Source organism: Apium graveolens, chromosome 5, assembly GCF_009905375.1.
Source record: "Apium graveolens cultivar Ventura chromosome 5, ASM990537v1, whole genome shotgun sequence".
NCBI lineage: Eukaryota > Viridiplantae > Streptophyta > Magnoliopsida > Apiales > Apiaceae > Apium > Apium graveolens.
Genome location: NC_133651.1, coordinates 122,341,558 through 122,362,636, shown reverse-complemented (window position 1 = coordinate 122,362,636; position 21,079 = coordinate 122,341,558). Strand labels below are relative to the sequence as shown.

General features: G+C 37.8%; 1 protein-coding gene across 1 annotated transcript in view; it reads left to right on the top strand.

Annotated features, from left to right (window-relative positions):
* Window positions 1-21,079, top strand: part of LOC141724453 (uncharacterized) — a 105,486-nt gene that overhangs the window by 63,739 nt on the left and 20,668 nt on the right. The window lies entirely within an intron of this gene.

Sequence of the window (21,079 nt, the reverse complement as noted above, 5' to 3'; positions counted from 1 at the left end):
AGTAGTGCAGGAAAGGATCAGGGCTCATGAGGCTGAAATCCAGAGGCTGAGGCGTGATTTGGAGGCTCACCAGGCCACCAGACCCCACATACCTCCTAGGGGGAGAAATCCTCCTCCTATCATAGACCTGGATGGTCCGGTAAGAAGAAGGGCTGCTGTCCCAAGAACTGATCCAAGCAATCTCCTTCCCCTTGGAGATCCTGATGATCCAACTCCGCCCTTCACAGAAGAGATAATGAATGCCCATATCTCAAGAAAATTCAAGATGCCAACTATCAAAGCTTATGATGGCACGGGAGACCCCGCAAATCATGTTAGGACATTCTCTAATGCACTGCTGCTGCAACCCGTGAATGATGCTATAAAGTGTCGGGCCTTCCCTCAAACCCTGTCGGGTATGGCTCAAAGATGGTATAGTCGCTTGCCCCCAAACTCTATAGGATCGTTCCGGGAGTTAAGTCAGGCTTTCATTAAGCAGTTCATCAGTGGGAGAGTCCATGAGAAAAGTTCAGCATCTCTCATGAGTATTGTGCAAGGAGCAAAGGAATCTTTGAGAGACTACCTGAATCGTTTTACAAAGGAGGCTTTAAAAGTCCCAGACCTTGATGATAAGGTAGCCATGATAGCACTGCAACAAGGAACTAGGGATGAGTTTTTCAAGATGTCCTTGGCCAAACGTCCCCCTGAAAATATGTTGCAGCTCCAGGAGAGGGCAGGAAGTATATCAAGGTTGAAGAGAGCATGAGGAAGACTGCAGTAAGTAATGATCCCACTGGAGGCAAGAAGCGAAAAACTGATCTGGAGTATATCGCTAAGGACAAGTATCCTAGAACCGAACAAAATCCTGATTCAACCCCCAAGAAGGGAGGACCTGGGCAAAAGTTCACTAAATACGCTAAGCTGAATGCTCCTAGAAGTCAGATTTTGATGGAGATTGAGAAAGACAGAGATATTCGCTGGCCTAAGCCCTTGAAGGCTGATCCTGCCAAGCTATATAAGAGCAAGTACTGCAGGTTTCACAAGGATGTTGGCCATGACACCGATGAGTGTAGGCAATTGAAAGATGAAATTGAGTTTTTGATTCGAAAAGGAAGATTGAACAAGTATATTGGAGATGGAGGGGACAGAAATAATAATAGAAGGAAGAACTTTGAAGATCGTAGGAGAGACCAAGACGATCAGGGGCGGAATCCCCAACCTAGAGGGCCGGTTATAAATGCAATTTTTGGAGGACCGCGACGCCCTCGAGGGCCAGTGATAAACACGATCTTTGGAGGTCCAACTGCTGCTGGATTGTCCAAAAATTCCAGAAAGGCATATACTAGGGAGGTTATGCATATTGTTGGAGAAGCCCCGAAGAGGGCCAGGACAGAAGTAACATTGGCTTTTGATGATTCCGACCTAGAGGGTGTGAAGTTTCCCCATGACGACCCGCTGGTCATAACACCGATAATAGGAAATAGCCCGGTTAAGAGGGTCCTTGTGGATAATGGTGCTTCTGTGGATATCTTGCTCCACGACACCTTTCTAAGGATGGGGTATAACGACTCCCAGTTGACACCAACCGACATGCCGATATATGGATTTGCTGGAGTAGAATGTCCTGTGGAAGGGATAATCAAATTGCCAACCACCATAGGTACGGAGCCAAGGCAAGCAACGCAGATGCTGGATTTCGTGGTGGTAAAGGCTAGTTCAACTTATAATGCTATCATGGGGAGAACAGGGATACATGCCTTCAAGGCAGTCCCCTCTTCCTACCATTCAGTCATGAAGTTTCCCACCCGAAACGGGATTGGAGAAGAGAGAGGAGATCAAAAAATGGCTAGAAGCTGTTATGTGGCCTCTTTGAGGGCAGATGGAGTCGGGGGGCAGGTTCTTCCTATTGAAGATATGGATGTTCGAGAAAATGATGAGAATAGAGGAAGGCCAGCAGAAGAATTGGTTTCGGTTCCTTTAGACCCCAAGAATCCTGAGAGGATGACTTTCATTGGAGCCACATTAGAGGAGCCCCTTAGAGGGAAGTTAGTGAAATTTTTGCAAGAAAATAGTGATGTGTTTGCATGGTCAGCAGCTGATATGCCAGGCATAGACCCGGAGTTAATTACTCACAAGCTAAACGTGGATCCTAGCCGGAAGACAGTGAAACAAAAGAAAAGAAATTTTGCCCCGGAAAGACAAGAGGCTATAAAACAGGAAGTAGAAAAGCTCTTAGAAGCTGGTTTCATTGAGGAGATCCAATTTCCGGAGTGGCTAGCCAACCCTGTAATGGTGAAGAAGGCTAATGGAAAGTGGAGGATGTGTATAGACTTCACTGATCTGAATGATGCATGCCCCAAAGACTGTTTTCCGTTGCCGAGAATTGATACTTTGATTGATGCCACTGCTGGGCATGAGATGCTGAGTTTCATGGATGGATTTAGCGGATACAATCAGATCAAAATGCATAAGAATGACATTCCAAAGGTATCATTTATCACTGACTTTGGTGTTTATTGTTATCTTGTTATGACGTTTGGTCTCAAGAATGCAGGAGCCACCTATAAGAGGTTGGTGAATAAAATTTTTAAGGATCTTATTGGGAAGACTATGGAAGTCTATGTTGATGACATGCTAGTCAAGAGTCTAGTAAAGACTGATCATATAACCCATTTGAGGGAAGCTTTTGAGGTCCTGAGGTACCACAAGATAATGTTGAATCCTACGAAGTGTGCTTTCGGAGTAGGATCTGGAAAATTCTTGGGATTGATGGTCTCAAAGAGGGGAATTGAGGCTAACCCCGATAAAATAAAGGCAATCCTGGACATGGAACCCCCAAAAACTGTCAAGGATGTTCAGAAACTCACAGGAAGGGTTGCTGCGCTAGGACGATTCATCTCCAAGTCAGGAGACAAGTGCTTGTCATTCTTCAAGTCATTAAAGAACATTAAAGACTTTGTATGGAGTGAGGAAAATCAGAAGGCATTTGAAGAGTTAAAGAAGTATATGGGCCAGGCCCCGTTGTTGGCCAAGCCAGTTCTGAGTGAAGTTTTATTCTTGTACTTGGCTGTTTCAGAAAGCGCCTTGAGCGCGGTGTTGGTTAAGGAGGAACTGAAACTCCAGAAACCCGTATACTATGTCAGCAAAATCTTGCATGGTGCAGAGTTGAATTATTCAACTATTGAGAAATTCGCTTTAGCCTTGGTAATGGCTTCAAGAAAGCTGCGTCCTTATTTTCAAGCTCACCAGATTGAAGTGCTAACAAATCAACCGCTGAGAAACATCATTCACAGTCCCAAGGCAAGTGGGAGACTGATTAAGTGGGCAATAGAGTTGGGAGAGTTCGATCTCAAGTATAAGCCACGTACGGCCATAAAAGCCCAGGCACTAGCTGACTTCGTGGTGGAATGTACCATACCCAACCAAGAAGTCGGGGGGCAGGAAGATACCATACCTCAAGACAAGGGAGTCGACAATGGGGACAAGGAGAAAGAATATTAGGTTCTCTATTTTGATGGAGCATCAAAAACAAATTCCAGTGGAGCAGGGTTGGTTTTGCAAAGCCCTGATGGATTCCTAATTGAGTATGCTATGTAGCTAGACTTCCCAACCACAAATAATGAAGCAGAGTATGAAGCCCTGATTGCTGGCCTTGGTCTAGCTGGGACACTTAGAGTCAAAAACTTAAAGGTCCGTGGAGACTCGAAGCTGATCATATCCCAGGTAAAGGGAGAATTTGAGGCAAGGGATGATACGATGACTAAGTATGTTCGCCTAGTAAGGGCTGTGATCACCCAATTTAATGAATGCCATATTGAACACATTCCAAGGGAAGAAAATGCTAAAGCAGATGCACTATCAAAGTTCGCTTCGTCTGAGATTGAAGAAAGTTCAGGAAGTGTGTACTTCCGTGTTTTGAAGACACGGAGCATAGATGTTAAGCTTGTGGCTCCCATAGGCTTGGGGACGTCATGGATTGATCCCATCAAGGCTCACATTCAGACCGGTTGGTTTCCAAGTGATACAACTGAGGCACGGAAGTTAACTATTCGAGCACTAAGGTACTCCTTGATAGATGGAATTCTTTATAAGAGATCTTTCGTGGTTCCTTACTTGAGGTGTCTCAGGCCCGACGAGGCACGCTTGGCTCTTGAGGAAGTGCATGAAGGTATTTGTGGGCAGCACTTGGGGGGCAGGGCCTTGGCTCATAAGATAACCCGTTTAGGCTTCTATTGGCCAGAAATGATGGCTGATGCCAAAGAATATGTGAAGAAGTGTGATCGCTGTCAAAAGCATGCACCAGTTGTTAGACAACCCCCCGAGATGCTGACCTCTGTCAACTCGCCTATTCCCTTTGCCATGTGGGGGATGGATATTCTAGGGCCTTTTCCTATGGCCACGACACAAAGGAAATTTCTGATTGTAGCCATTGATTATTTCACCAAGTGGATTGAAGCCAAACCCTTGGCCAAAATCACTACTAAGCAGGTTGCACAATTCTTGTGGGAAAACATTATGTGCCGATATGGAATTCCCCGTATCCTCGTCACTGACAATGGAACACAATTCAACAATGAGGAATTCAAGAAGTATTGTGAAGAAAATGAAATTGAGTTACGATTCACCTCTGTGGCTCACCCGCAAGCCAATGGCCAAACAGAGGTAGCAAATCGGATAATCCTGGATGGACTAAAGAAGAGGATTGAGAAGTCAAAAAATAACTGGGTAGATGAGATACTTCCAATATTATGGGCCTACAGGACTACCTGTAGAGTCACGACAGGAGCAACTCCCTTCATGTTGGCATATGGGGCAGAAGCAGTAGTTCCAGTAGAGATATCACATTCCTCTCCAAGGATTCAGGCTTTCAATGCAGAAGAAAATGAGGAAGGGCAAAGGTTAGCCCTAGATCTGATCGATGAAGTGCGAGATAGGGCACATGCAAAGATAGTAGAATATCAGAAAAAGGCTTCATTCTACTATAACCTAAGGGTTAAAGAAAGGTTTTTTAAACAAGGCGATCTAGTCTTGAGGAAGATAGAAGCATCTGGTGTAGGACAAAAAGGGAAGCTTGCCCCGAATTGGGAAGGGCCGTACAGAGTCAAGAGTGTTCAAGGTAGAGGAACCTACAAGCTAGAGACTATGGATGGTTTTGAAGTCCCGAGAACTTGGCATGCACAAAACCTGAAGGTTTACTATGTGTAGGGCAGTCGGATACGATTCTCACTCGTCATGATGGCGAGTAGGTTGAAAAGCACCTTGAAGCTTTGCTTGCTTAGGATTTATATGTTTTAGTTTTATTACAAAGTTTATTAAGACTTGTGTAAGGGACGAATCCCAGACAATTTTATGAAATTCATGAATTCTTCAAAGTATGTTTGTGGCCTAACGAATAAAAACCAAATGCATGGATGCAAGCATAAAAGGTGATAAAATAAGATCAGATAAATATTACAAGAAATTTGATAAAAAAAAGGTCTCGAAAATAAAACAAGCCACGCAGGGCTGAAAAAGCTCTAAGAAGCTGAGGTGCCCTCAGCATCCATATTATCATCCTCTCCACTCTCGCTGGATGTCTCTGTCGTCTCGGAGGAGGAGGAAGAGATGTCGTCCTCAGCAGGTCTGGAAGAAGACTTGGGAGGAGGAAGGAGTGGATCCTGAGGAACATGGTCCGAGACAACTACTCGGGTACGAAACCTCTGTAGCAAAGCCTCGTCATCAGGGCAGATGTAGTCCGCCGGGTTAATATCAGGACAAGCCTCGTTCACGGTCCCAAGGGCCGTGTCCCAACCAGTCCTAAAAAACCCGGGAAAGACTGAATCATCCCTAATCCTCATGGATTGGGCAAACTCCTCCGAGTCCAGATAGTTGTCTATAGCTTTATCCTTCTCCGCCCGAAGTACCACCAGCTCGGCGTTAGACTCTCCGAGTTCTTCCTCCTTGCGTTTGAGCTTCTTCTCCAGGGTAGCATACTTCTTCTGTTGCCTCCTGAGGGCATTATCGGCCTTATCAGAAGCCCGCTTCCACGATTCGTCTTGCCTCACAGCGCCTTGAAAGTAGGCGTTAGACTGGAACAAAGCAATTAACAAAGTATAAGGCAAGAAAATGCTACAAGAATGAAAAATAAGTTCAAAAAAGAGAAGGCATACCGAAGCCAGAGACTGAGCTCCCATGAGCTTAATCCTCTCAAGATCAGGGGTGGCCACCACATCAGTAAAATCCTTGGGAGTCACGCTATGGTAGGACCAATCCCAAGCATGTTTCGTGGAACCAACTACGGTGTCCCCTCGGCGGAATCCCCAGAGAGGCTGAAAGGCGCCTGTGGCAGTAGCAGTAGGGGCAGCAGCAGTGATAGGAGCACCATGGCCTCCAGCTCCTTCAGTTGAAGCCTCCCCTATAGGCTCTTTGTGCTTCTTCAAAAAGATAGGCTCTGTGGCCTTTCCCCGGGTGTCTAGGCCTGCGAGCCGAGCTTTCTTCATCCTAGCTGTTTCCTCAACCAAAGGAACATTGTCCTCGTTAATCTCCTTAGCAGCTGAAACAAAGCAAAGGACAAAATAAGTGATGTTAATAATGCATGAAATGAAGTAAAATTGAGAAGGGAAGAAAAATACCCTGTTGAGAAACAGAGGATAGTCCCACATGAATCAGGGAAAACTCCTCTAAGAGAGTCCAGCTGGTGGTGGTGCCATCATCCTGAGTAAGCCCATTATAAATAATAGTTTCTTTAGGAGTTAAGTGAATGGATTTGAGGCTACCATCACTGACCTTCCCGAAGGAAGATCGAAAAAGTGTGCCCCAGTCACCATTCTCCCAACGTAACCCAACGAAACTATTCCTCCAATTTTGATTATTATCAGGAATAGAGGCGCTGTTAAAGATATGTTTGCTTTTGGGCCTTTGCTTGACATAGACCCAGCCACAGATATTGGAAGAACTATTATAACACTGAAAGACCTTCCTAAAAACGGCTACAGAAAGAGGAAAGCCCTCCCTAAGACAACAAACCATAAAACATAGAATATTCCTCCAGGCGTTTGGAGGAAGCTGACACGGATTAATTTGTAGATCAGCCAAAAGATGAGGAATAAAAGGATGGAAAGGAAACCTAAGCCCAGCATTAAGGGCATCTGTGTAAATGAAGAGAGTGTCGGGTCTCCAGTGGCAAGTACGGTCACCACCAGAGACTGGAACTAATCTAAAAGGAGGAAGGACGTTATAACGAGCATTTAGTTTATTGAAATCTATGTTGTGCCAAGTATTACAATGATTAAAAGAGTCGAGATGTGCAGTGGAGGGATATTCATCCCCCCTAGTGTTAATCATATCAATTAAAGACATATATGAAAAGCGGATCTCGATATTCTTACCTCGTTTTGAAGCCGAGGCTATCTTGGCCGCTCTCTCGGAACTCTTGTCAGCCATTTAGTAAAGACTGGAAAAGAAGGCTGGGAGCTAAGGGAGGAAAGTTGAAAGAGGGAGAAATTTGTAGGATGATTGAAGAAATGAAATGAGAGGTGTGAGGAATCACACTCTCATCCCACCTCTTTATAGCCAAGAAAAAGGGGATTTGGGCCTCAAAAAAGCCCATATGGGCCCAAAAATGGAAGGATCTGGAATGTTCCAGAATATTTTAGAAAAGTCTTTGGAAGAAGTATGGAAAAATCTGGAATGATATGGAAAATTCCAGAATATTCTGGAAGTCAGGCTTAAGAGTTCAAGCCCAACCCAAGTTTGAATGGGCTTTGGATATTAAAGCATGATAAAGGCCCAGTCCAAGAAAGCCCAGAAAGAGGGCCCAATTAGTTGACAAATAAGGCCCAGATTTAAGAAATGGGCCCTGGATGAAGACCCATTAAGAGGGTGGCCCAAGAAACCCAGGCCCAAATCAAGGACCCAAAAAAGTCCAGCCCAAACATATGGCCCAACTTCAAGGTAAAAGGATATGAAAATAATCATTCCTGACCCATTCGACCAGAAAAAGTGAGGAAATCTTGCTCGAATAACCTGAGATCAAAGTTCTGTCGATTAAGGCTAAAAATTAAGCATAAATCGACCAGAATTTAAACTCATTCGACTAGAAATCAAATGAAAACCCTGGTCGAAACAATCCTGCTCGAAATTGCTTCGACCAAGGCAAGAAAGGTGGCTAATTCGGTCAAAACAAAGAATTCTGACCCAACATCCTGACCGAAAATTTCCTGCTCGAAAAAGAACAAGGGGGTGGGAAAAATCCTGGCCGAAATTCGACCAGGACTTCTGCTCGAAACACTCCTGCTCGAAAGGCTGTCGACCTGGGCAGCAAGAGAAGCTTAATTCGGTCAAAAAGCAAGAATCCTGACCGAAAGGGACGAAAATCCTAGTCGAAAAAAAAATTCCTGGTCGAAAATTGTATGAAAAAAAAGGAAGAAAAAAGAAAAAAAAAGGAAGAAAAAATCCTGGAAAATTACAAAAAAATAAGGAAATTCCTTAAAATAATTTCTGAAAAATGTTAATATTTTCAGAAATAAGGAATAAATTCAGAAAATTAAAGGATAAATCCCAGAAATTAGGGAAAAAATCCAGAAATTAAAGATAAATCCCAAAAATTAGGGGAAAATCCAGAAAATTAGGGAAAATCCAGAAATTAAGGATAAATCGCAGAAAATTAGGGAAAAATCCCAGAAATTAGGAAAAATCCAAAAATTAAGGATAAATCCCAGAAAATTAGGGAAAAATCCCAGAAATTAGGGAAAAAATCCAGAAATTAAGGATAAATCCCAGAAAATTAGGGAAAAATCCAGAAATTAGGGAAAAATCCCAGAAAATTAGGGAAAATCCCAGAAAATTAGGATAAATCCCAGAAATTAAGGGAAAAATCCAGAAATTAGGGAAAATCCCAGAAAATTAGGGAAAAATTCCTGGAAATTAAGATAATTTCTGAATAAAAGGAAGATTCATTGTAAATGTGTAGGTCGCTCCACACTTTACACAAAAACGAAACCCTGAAAGGGAACGAATAGATTTAACTTCTGCGAAACCTAATCAATGTTTCCCAAAAGTTGGGGGGTAAATGATAGGGATAAATAAGTCCTGATTTTATAATTAATGGGCTGATAGGCCCAATAAGAAGATGTATGATATTCAGACCAGAAAGGTTAAGCCTGATGGACCAGATCAGGTCTGATGGAATAAAAGAGGCCCAAAAGCCCTGATTATTAATTAATTTCATAATTAATTAATTAGGGAAAAATCAGCTATTGAGAAGAGTCCTGATAAGGATATAAATCCTTATAGATTATCCTCAAGGGGACCTAAAAGGATAAGGAATCAGTTTCCTACTATCTAGGACTCCAAAGTCCATTCTAATTATGAGACTTGCCCACCAGGTCTCCTATACCAAGTCCAATTCAAGGACTCCCAACATCTATATAAGGGGTCTCACCCCACAAATCAGAACTACATTTTTTGACTTGATCCTTGGCAATCAGCAAGGTACGTAGGCATCTTGTTAAGGCAGATTGAGTCATGAAACACAAGAGCAGTCAAATCGAGCCTTGAAGCTCACGTTCCTTAGTACTAAATACAGCAATTATATATATATTAGTTTTTTTATCCATAACAGAAGTCAATATTGTATGTTTTCTTTTTCCTTATAAATTATGTAATTCAGTTATGAAATTGGATTTTATTATAAGTACTATATAATTTAAATTTCTTTTATACTTGTAATTGTTCTGCAATCTCATCTATGCTCCTCCCATTTTTTTGTGGTTGGGTCCCATGTAGTCCATTGTAAATTGGGGTGGTGGCTTTAATTACCGGTTCATTGCAAATTATGATCCAAATTGTCATTTTTGAAAATATTGGCCCGATATGTCACTTCATAACTGAAGTTCGTGTAGCGTTTTGTTTTTCTTTTTTTAAAACCTAAAACGCGACTTCGTGAACCGTTTAAACTACAGGGAAAAATTAAAACGCGGGATTATAACATGTTTTTCTTTTTTAAAAATAATAATAAATACATAAAACGGTAAACAATAAACCGTTATGCTAATGATTTTATTAAAATAAAATAAAAAACATAAAAGGTATATTAAGAAACGTGTTAAATTGTTTTTCTATTTTTTAAATAATAAAAAAAATGCTATATAATAATCCGTTAGGTTGATTTTATTATTAAGATAAAATAAATTCAATTATTTGTTGAACAGATAAAACGTTACATAAATAAACGTGTTAACTGAAAACGGAGGATAGTAAACCATTTTTTCTGTTTTTAAAATAATAAAAAAATATAAAACGCTGAATAAACAAACGTTTACAAAGTAAAACGGATTGACGAATATCTGTTTTTCCCTAAACGCTGGTTTAAGATCCGTTTTGTACATTGAATATCAGAAGCTTCTGTTCTTTTCACTACCTAGTGGAATTTTTTAATTTTTTACTAAAATACATAAAAATACTATAAAAATTTTGCTATTTCACGAAGTTAAAGCGTATAATTAAATTAACAATAACAAAACACACGAATACATTAAAATGATCAATAAAAATCTCCCAATTTAATACATTTTTAGCCAACATTATTATTAAACAAATCACTAAAACAACTCATTTTTCCCCTATGATGCTTGAAAATCCATCGCATTCTGGTACCTCGTGGACTTCCTTCTTCGCTTCTTATTCTCAACATCTTTGTCATTGATCACGTTTGGAAAGTTAATGCCAGTCGACCAACGTGAATCTCCTTTGCTCGGAATATGTTCGAAAACACCATTGTAAACCATCGATACATTCTCTAATCTATAAATTTCATCAACCAAGGGTTCATGGCTCAATTTCAAATGCGCGCAACATGCAATAACATGAGAACAAGGAATACAATACATTTGCTATTTCCCACAAGAACACAAATACTCAGAAATCCCAACGGTATGCCTATTACCCCCCTTTTGGTCAACTTTCCTAGTGACTACTTCAAAAAACAAAGAATTTCGATCATAAACTTTGACACTATGACCCCTAGCACGCACAATTGAACGACTCAACCTCTTGCTTGCATGATTAGTTAACACTCAACCTTTAGATAACTCGGTTGCAATTTCCAACCGCCTTTCATCGAAATACTCAACCGTCTTCAAAATAGTGCTCTAACCAAGAAACTAATCGGGCGATTTCTAGCATCAAGGATCACGTTGTTCCAACTTTCCGCATGGTTGGTGGTCATCATGCCAAAATATTTCCCTTCATCATATGCTAAAGACCATTTATTTAATAGTTTATCCTCAAACCATTCCACCGTCCTAAGCTCCTCAATCAATAATTGTTCCCATATAAAATCAAACTTCTTCTCTTGCACCTGGGAAGCCAACTCAACTAACCTATTTTTCAATCCCTTTCTCCTATGTGCACTATCAAAATTTATAGCCAAGTGTCTAATGCAGAATCTATGATGGTCAAGGGGCTCGCACCATCCTGTCTGTTGCATAGCAGCAATAATCCCGGCATGTCTATTAGAAATGACACAAATCTCATGTCTACTACCTGCCACAAATCTCCTCAATCTATACCTGAACCACCCCCAACTGGAAACGTTCTCAGATTCGACAATAGCAAATGCAAGTTGAAGAATATGACTGAAGCCATCCATTGGCACAACATTCAATAGTATACCTGGATATGGACCGTATAGGTGAGTCTCGTCTTTATGTATGACATGCATACAATGCTCAAATCCATCAATGTATGGTTTAAATACCATAATAGTCTCTTGAATGTCACTTATTGTTCCAAATATAGACACAATATACTCGTTAACTACAAATATTACAAAAATATGAAAAAGCTTTTAAAAATATATACGATACTAGTATAAAAAAAATACCTCTAAGCTCCCACGATCTTCCATCTTATCCTTCTTAAAAACCCAATCAAGCTTGGTTCTCACATTAAAATATTGCAACACTTCCATCAAAAAAGGGAGGTCTTCATATGATCCTTCCAAGATCCATGTTCTTGATCCATTGCTAGCTTTTTGGCATCTCTAATCTTCTTTCTTCCCGGTTGGTAACCAAAAGTACTTTTCACCGTCGCCATTAACACTTTTTACTTAACTGTGGGATCGACTAAGTTTTGATTTTTAACTAGTTTAAGAAAATCATCAGATGTCAAATTAAGATGGTCTTGGGTAACGGTGGTGCGCAAACATGTGTGTGGTCCCAAAGTTTCCATAATTTGGAATTTCCCAAGTGATTTTTGCAACCTAGCTTTTAAACGCCATTCACAACCACTATCCTTATTCTTATAAACCACATTCCAATACACCTCACTTGATCTAATCACCTTAATCTCTTGATGATTCCGGATATGAAAATCTCTAACTGTATGCATCAACACTTTTTTTGAGTCAAATATCATCCCATCCTTCAACTCCATCGGCCACAATGTATCCTTCTATGTAATTAAAGCCGACTCAACAACATCATAAGCATCAAAACCTCTACCACTAACCGTATCACCACCAATATACATACTACTAGTAGTTTGACAATCAAAACCCCTACTACCACTCCTCTCGGAAACTCTCAAACTAGTTTCCATAACTCTCGAACTTGTTTCAATCAATGCACAAGTTGAAATTTTTTGTATATAAATTTCAACAAAGAAATGAGGTCCATTCGAAACAATAATTCCAAACATCATCATCATCGTCAACCGGAATAATACCAAATTTTTCACAACTTAAAATCAGACGAACTCCTATCAATTTTCAATTTCAAAAATAATACATTGCACAAGTTATTAAAATTCATACTAGAATTAAGTCTTACTTTCTTAGAAACTAGTTTATCATACACGTAACCCTCTAATTGAGTTTGTCGTATATTACCATCCGTGTATATCCACGCTATCACCGTAACTGATTGCGCACCAGATCCCGAACCGGAAGCCATTGCAAATGAATTAAAGCCTTATTAAATACTAATATATAAAATTTGTGTAATATTGGAGGTTTTAGGTTTTAGTATTATACTGTTTGTAAGTACAAGTAACAGAAGCATTTGTTGGGCTGGGTTGTGTTACAGAACACAAGAACATAAAACGGTACTTCGTGACCCGTTCAGGCTCAAATGGGGGACGATGGCCGTTATGGTCTAATTTTTTTAATAAAGTTCCTTTAAAATGCTATTTGATAACCGTTAAAGGTTAAACGATGTATTATGTACAATTTTGTATATAAAAAATGTTTGTATAGAAATTCCCTTAAACGCTACATGAGAATACGTTAACGAGCCAAACGGGGAATTATGTTACGTTTTGTATTAAAACGCTGTTTAATATAACGTTTTTCATTATTTTTTTCCTGACTGAAACATTTCACTACAGTTATCACCTGTTTTGCATAAAACTAAATTTTAAAAATCACATGTTTTGCATAAAACTAAATTTCCAAAATTATAAATAACAACCTGATAATTTATAAACTTAATGAACAATCAAATAAACTACAACCAACAAATACAAATTAATAACCAACAAAAATACAATACAACAAAATACAATTACAAGAACAAAAATGAATAAAAATTTTAAATCCAAATAAACAATATCAACAATATCAGGTTCTACAACCTTAATGTTTCAAAAGTAAAATCCTAAAAATTGAGAAACTAAGTAGAAACGACTCCATCATCTCCATTTTTCCAATATCTACATAGTTCTGATAAATCCACAATCCACTCCATCATCTGCATTAAAAAAAAATTTATAAAAATAAAGTATGAATTAGGAAATACACTAAGGCCAACAAGCAGAATGAACTAAAAGCAAATATCTGATAGCAAAGTCTTCTTTATGTATATGCAAAAAAAGAACTCAACATCCCGATAACTAATCCACTGGTCTCCAAATATATACACTATAATGACAACACAATCTATTTTGTAACAGAATATCAGGCTACTAATATCAAAACGTATATCCTCAACGTCCACAACATACTAGCATAATTAAAGACCCTAGCTAGATGTCCATATTATACAAAATATATATAAACCACACACACTTAAACACTTAAAGTTACGCTTACCCTCATTTTTTCACGCACTTCTGCTCACCTGTTCCACGGTTTGGAGGATTACAATTTCTAATTGAACACCGTTTACCCTGAGAAGTGTAGAAATTTCCATACCTCCCGGGACGGTCCTGTGAACTCTGGTCCTGGAAACTCTGGTCACGGGTACTTTATGAAGAAGTGACATCCGTACCGACATCAGGATTAGTAGGAGGTGTAGGTGTAACATGCAGACTGAATGATGGAATAAAAATCTCCCTAGCTAGTCACTCAATAGGCCGGTGAGAACGATGAAGAGGAGGAGGCTGTTCAGTGGAAGGCTCCTGGGTATGAGGCTACTCAGTACGAGGCTTGGGAGTAGGAGTCAAGCCAAGATCAAAAGGGGGAACACACCCATACATATCCAGAATCCGAGGATCGTGCTGGATGTGACTAGATGATCCCGATACATGAACAGAAATAGTATCAGCAACAGAAATTACGTATAGAAGGATCCCGATCATCCCCAAGATCCGTAGCCACAGGATTAGTACGAGCATGAGTAGATGACTCGGGCACATCATGAGAATAAGTATGTAATGGAGGACAATCATCTCCAAGGTCTATAGCAATAGGATCATCGTCAACCAGAACTCTAGCTCGTCTACCAGCAGCAGCCCGTGCACCGCCGCGTCTACCTCGACGGGCCGGTTGCTGCCTTTCCTCCAACTGCCTAGCTCGATGAACCTCCAAAGGAATCTCATCAAAACTATGTAATGTATACTCTCTGACAAAATTACAACAATGGTCAGCAAAATGGGACACTTCAGGAAGAACATCCCATGTCCGCTCAAATATCTTCCTGAACATAAGACCCTGAAAAATAAACAAAGAAATGATACACATGTTACAAGATTTATGTATCAAATAAAGCAACTACTAAAGCATTTATAATGAAACTACGAAAGCAAAACAACCTATACAATAAATTGATTTAATAAGAAGAAAACTTACAATGCGATGATTAAATGCACCAACATGAGATATGAATCTAACAGTCCTCTCTAAATACCAAGGATGGTACTCAGGCACTCCACTCTCAACAACAATCGCGTCTCCAGCAAACGTATGATCTAAACGATGCACCCATATAGATGTACTAGCTGCATGTTTCTAAATCCATCTGACTTTGTCATTGCCCCTCAAGTTTGTACTATGCTCTGCTTCCGAGTAAACAACATCAATATGTATAGTTTGCATGAGCCCAAACTGTCTAGGAACTCTATCAGGGCAATGAAGCTCCACTATGAAAATACATATCAAAGGCCCGCAGTAGCGCCAAATACGCTCACCAGTCAAATAATAAGCAGGAAGATCAGCAATGATATCGAGAGGGTAAGGCTGCCATATAAACTGAGATGGTCCAAGCCCATCTAATAGCGTCCGAATAACAAGGAGGGTACGACTACCCGTAGTAGTGTAGGAATGATCATAAAACCACTTATAATCACATTATAATAAACAGTCAGTTTTAGATTTAAATTAAAGTCCGTATCACATCAAATTATTTTAAACACTTCTAAAACCCAATTGGGGATTAATGAATCCTAAAATATTAAAAGTGTTAAATTATAATCTTACATAAAAATAAAGTCTGGTTCCTAGGGTTTAGGAACCACGAACCCTAAACCTAAACCTGTTTCGTATCATATCAAATTCTTTTAAACGATTCTAAAACCCAATTTGGGGATTAATGAACCCAAAAAATTAATCAATGCTAAGTACCCGAGTCCGGGTGGAGCTGTAGGCTGACCCTCCCCGAAACGAGCATCAAATAAAGGAACAAAGGTATGAATGGTAGCAACAGTAGGAAATCTCTCCCACTCCCATAACTGCAACAATATCAGATAACCAACTACCTCATCAACATCCTTTTTGCTTGTCTTGCATAACTCCCTATACAAATATGCAAGAACTGCAGCACCCTAAGCATAATCTCCGCATCTGTCTAGGTCACAAATAAAATGTAAAAATATTCAATGGAAGAGACCTCCCGAATGATCAGTAAAAAATACACCACCAAATAAATGAACCAGATAGAATAACACCTGAAACCGAATATCATCTGCTGATGCATCCTACGTTAAATGTGGTGGAGCACATGATGAAATAAAAAGTCAACCGAACTCTGGATCCATTCATGTCTTTCATCGGATCGAGATCTTTACCAAATAGCTCAACAACATAAGTACGTCAACTCATACCAGGGCCAGGGTGACATCAGAAATAACAGCATCACCATAAACAGGAAGCCCTAAAAGAATACCTACATCCTGTAGAGTAATAGTGACCTCTCTCATATGCAAGTGAAAGGTATGAGTCTCTGGCCGACATCTCTCAAAAAGAGCTAATATGAGACTCCAATCAAGCTGTAAAGATGCCACCCGAGCTACACCATAGAAACCAGTAGACTAAATTAGTAAAGGGACCATACAAAGATCCAGCGGTGGAAGACCATCTTGAATATTAGGATTTTAATGTCGGCACTTCAACATATAGATGTACAAGTTAAAAAATAAACAATCAGATTATATCAGTTAATATGACGCAATAAAGTATAGTAGAAACATACAATATATTAGACACATAAGTGATAGTGTATATTAAACATGCATAACAAATTCTTGTTCCAGCGTAGTAAGATGCCTGCTGAAATTGATGTGCATTATTGTGAGTTTGTGAGATTTCTTCTTGTGGCTAGTATACTATGGCACTATGTAATTCTTGTTACAAGAAATAAGCATGGATCTTTTCATGATTGTAGATGCACAGAGGTGATATTATAATAATCAAAACTGGAATCTAAGAAACCATTCAATTTATATCAAAATTACAAACAAATCAAATATAAACTCATCAAAACAAATAAATAAACAAATATTGCTAGAAATTACAGCTCTATACTCACCCATTTTCCTTTAAAGCAAAAATAGAACAGTTAATGTTACTCAGTTTAGTCTGAGTCACAGTAATGCAGTTAGGTTTTAATCTAAACAACTATCCCTCATAAGAATATATATGATTTTTCCATGCCAGGAGTATAGTTATTACCAACTATTTCAATATGTTATGGTTTAAATAAATTAGAGTTGATATTTGAGTGGGATTTAGCTTTAAGTAAAAACTATAGATCAATGTAAGATCATTGGTCCACAATGCTTTGTGCCTAGGTGCTCCTTGCTAGTAATAGAACTAGTGTCATAGGGTGGCACAAACACAGATGTTAACTAGTTCGATGCTTTGCGGATTTGAAAAGGTTTTGGACCCGGCTCTTACTTAACAAGCTGTATATATAGGGATTGCAAAAGTCTTGAAGAATATGTACTCAATTCTCTCTATGTATAACCAAAACTGGAATCTAAGAAACCATTCAATTTATATTAAAAGTACACACAAATCAAATATAAACTCATCAAAACAAATAAATAAACAAATATTGCTAGAAATTTCAGCTCTGTACTCACCCCTGTTCTTTTAAAATCAAAAATAGAACAGTTAATCCAATTGGTAATTTATTTAAACACTTCGTATGCAATCAAATCATAAAAAACATAAAAACTTAAAAATTATAAAAGCACAGTTAATTACCTCAAGGTTCATGATTGTTGTAGGGAGAAATGATTTTGCAACACCGAAACTTCGCTGCGTGCTCGTGTTCTTTGTTCTCTCTTCTAATGATTTTGTTGTCTTCTCTGTGTTCTCTCTGGTGTGTGCTCTGTTATGTGTTGTATGTTCTCCGTATATTTTTTTAAAAAAATTAAAAAGGCAAAATAGTAGACGATTCTCTATTTTGGGTGTAAACAAAAACGCTACATTATATAGCGTGGTCAAGTGACATTTTGGGCTTAAAACCCAGAAGTGACAATTTGGGCATTCTTTACTTATATAGTGACAGTTTGGGTCTTTGTTCAGTAAATTGATCATTTGTTCTTTCTTTTAGGGTTTGGTTAATAATTATGTGATATGAACATTAGTTTTATTATTGCAAGATTTCAATTTTTTAGAACCAAGAATTGAGTTTTATATGGTAGTCATGATGTCAGGAATTCATTCAAACTTAAAGTTTTGTGTTATTGTTTGATAGAACGATGTCGTAACATTCTAAAAAATTATTTTTCGATAATTGGTGTAATTTTTCCGTATAATCAATTATAAGGAATACATTTAGGCACCAGATAATGGCAATATATGCATTCAGATGGACATTCTCTTATATACTTTTAAGCAACCGATGAATGAATTTGAAGTTTCTTTCCAGTGCATTTGTCCTCTTACTTTGTGATATATATTTTTCGCAAATCTTAACCTTACTATATTCATCAAATTAAGAATTCATGCAAAATTTATCACTTGACAATTAATCTGTATCGTAAATTAATGGTACTTTGCCTAAAATCCCGATATACTAATAACCTGTTAACTTCTTTCATTTGTACTCCGCATTAAAAAAAAAATTTGTCAACAAGTATTGAAAGAAAAATCTTGAAAATGAGGCATAACTCAAGATCAATTAAATCGTACCTTTATGAGAGTTTATCTTGAGCTGAATGATCACTTCTTTGTGCCAAGCTCGTGAAGTTATGTGATAACTTAATATATTCTATAACATTATATTTCGTTAAGCGACCTAATTCATTTAAGAGTTGACACACATACATAATTTTTGAAAATTATTTTTGTGCAAAATTTTTATGATATGTCTAGTCATATTTTTGATTTATTTTTTAATGTAAAATAATTACTTGATGATTTCAAAGTATCTTAGTTACTTATCTAACATGCATTTTTTGTTTTTGAATAAAAAAGCTCTGCACTAATTTTTATACATATATTAAAAATATTACTCCGAAAATAATAAGAATAATAATATATAGAGTCCAGTTTCATATGATAGTTAAATAAATAATTTTACGTGTTATTTATATTTTGCACCGTATTTATTTACATTTAATTAGCTCAGTTATTGACGAACATAATTAAATTTTAAATACTTAATAATAATAATAATAATGTTAACTCAAATTAATAATCAATTATTCAGAATAATCAATTACAACATTAGAGAGAGCCTAGGGTTTTAAGAGTTAACTCCCAAATTTAGGGTTCTAACCATGCACTTTTCTAAGTTATATTGAGAAGCAAAAGCTCTAATGCTAAAAGCTATAATGAGAGTCTGTGCAATAGACTTGAAAGAAATTGGAATGATCACTTAACACGGATTAAGTTTTCTTACGACAATAGATCATATGTCATTATCGAGTTGTCTCCTTATGAGATCCTTGAGGGAAGACAATGTCGATCTCCCTTATGTTAGGATGAAGTTGTAGAGCGCAAGATGCTCGGACCCGCAGTAGTCCAAAGGACCAGGGATATAATAGATCTAATCAGAGGACGGCTGGTAGTAACCCAAGATGGACATAAGAGGTATGATGATTTGACTCAAAAGGACAAAGAGTATGAAATAGGGGACCTAGTAATGTTATAGGTATCCCTTGAAAAGGATTGATGAGGTTCGGAAAGAAAGGAAAGCTAAGTCTACAATTTGTTGGACCCTTTGATATATTAAGAAGTATTGGGAAGTTAGCATATGAGCTAGCCTTACCCCAGAACATGTAGCAAGTCATAACGTGTTTCACGTATCAATGTTAAGGAAGTGTAATTCGGATTCCAGATAAATAGGGGCATATGAGCGCATAGACATGCAACCAGACGTAACCAATATGGAGCGACCGGGAAGGGTTATAGAGTGAAAAGGAACAAGTGCTTAGGAGAAAGGCTATCAAACTAGTCAGAGTTTGATGGTAGAACCACAATATGGGAAAATTTACTCGAGAGTTAGAAAGTGCAATGCTAAGAGAGTATCCCTATTCATTTTCTATCTGGTTCCGGGACGGAATCCTTTTAAGGAGGGGAGACTGTAATAACCCCAATTTTTGGAAAATTTTGAAACCCTTATGAATAGTGATTTTGCAGATTATGCTGAATGAGAAAACTTTTCATGCCACACTATGTAGGGGTTCTTTTATGGATATTCTGAGATTTTATTGGTACTCTATGTGATATATAAGTGTATGTAAAGATCGTCAGAATCCAAATCCGAACACTTTGATTTTTCCCGGAAATCCACTAGATACGGAAAGAATTGAGTATAAGATTATTAATTACAACATATATTATTCAGAATAATCAATTACAACATTAGAGAGAGCCTAGGGTTTTAAGAGTTAACTCCCAAATTTAGGGTTCTAACCATGCACTTTTCTAAGGTTTTAAGAGTTAACATTGAGTACCTTGTTATCAATGTTCTTATTCATGCCATCTTTTTAAGATGCTAGTGTGTTTTGTCTTGATATTTTTATATGTTCTGTTACGAGTTCCAATACTTTTCTGAGAATAATTTATATGGTATTTTGATAGACATGTAATACTTGCATCGAATCTGAGATGGTGGTAGATATCGCAAAATCTCACCTTTTACAATAAAAATATATTCATATTTTGGGGGTATTTGTTACTCCAATATCAGTTGATAGAACTGATAATTTTGAATATTGGACTACAGATAATAATTATGTGAAGGTCAATTGTAATACTACTAATTTGACAATTGGTGTATGTTAGATTGCTCGAGATGTTATTCTACTACTTTTTAGATTGAAGAATTTGAATGCTTTATTTGTTAAACAATCCGAAAATAAAACAACTATTCAATTATTTTATTTTTTATGTCATGGTTAGATTATAGTTAATAGTTCGGAAATTTGTTCCTCATAGATAATGTTTTAATAAATTTTTTGCTTGTTTATCAATAAAAAATCATGCTAAAATTAAGTTTTAAATTATCTTCGACTTATAGTTGATCTTGTGATACAAATGCAAAAAAATTATATAATAATAAAAATATTAGTAATATTCATTAACTTTTTAAATCTTCCTTCTAGAGAACATTCAATTTTATTATTTTGTTCGATCTTAAAATAATTATTATTATATAATATCTTTACTTGC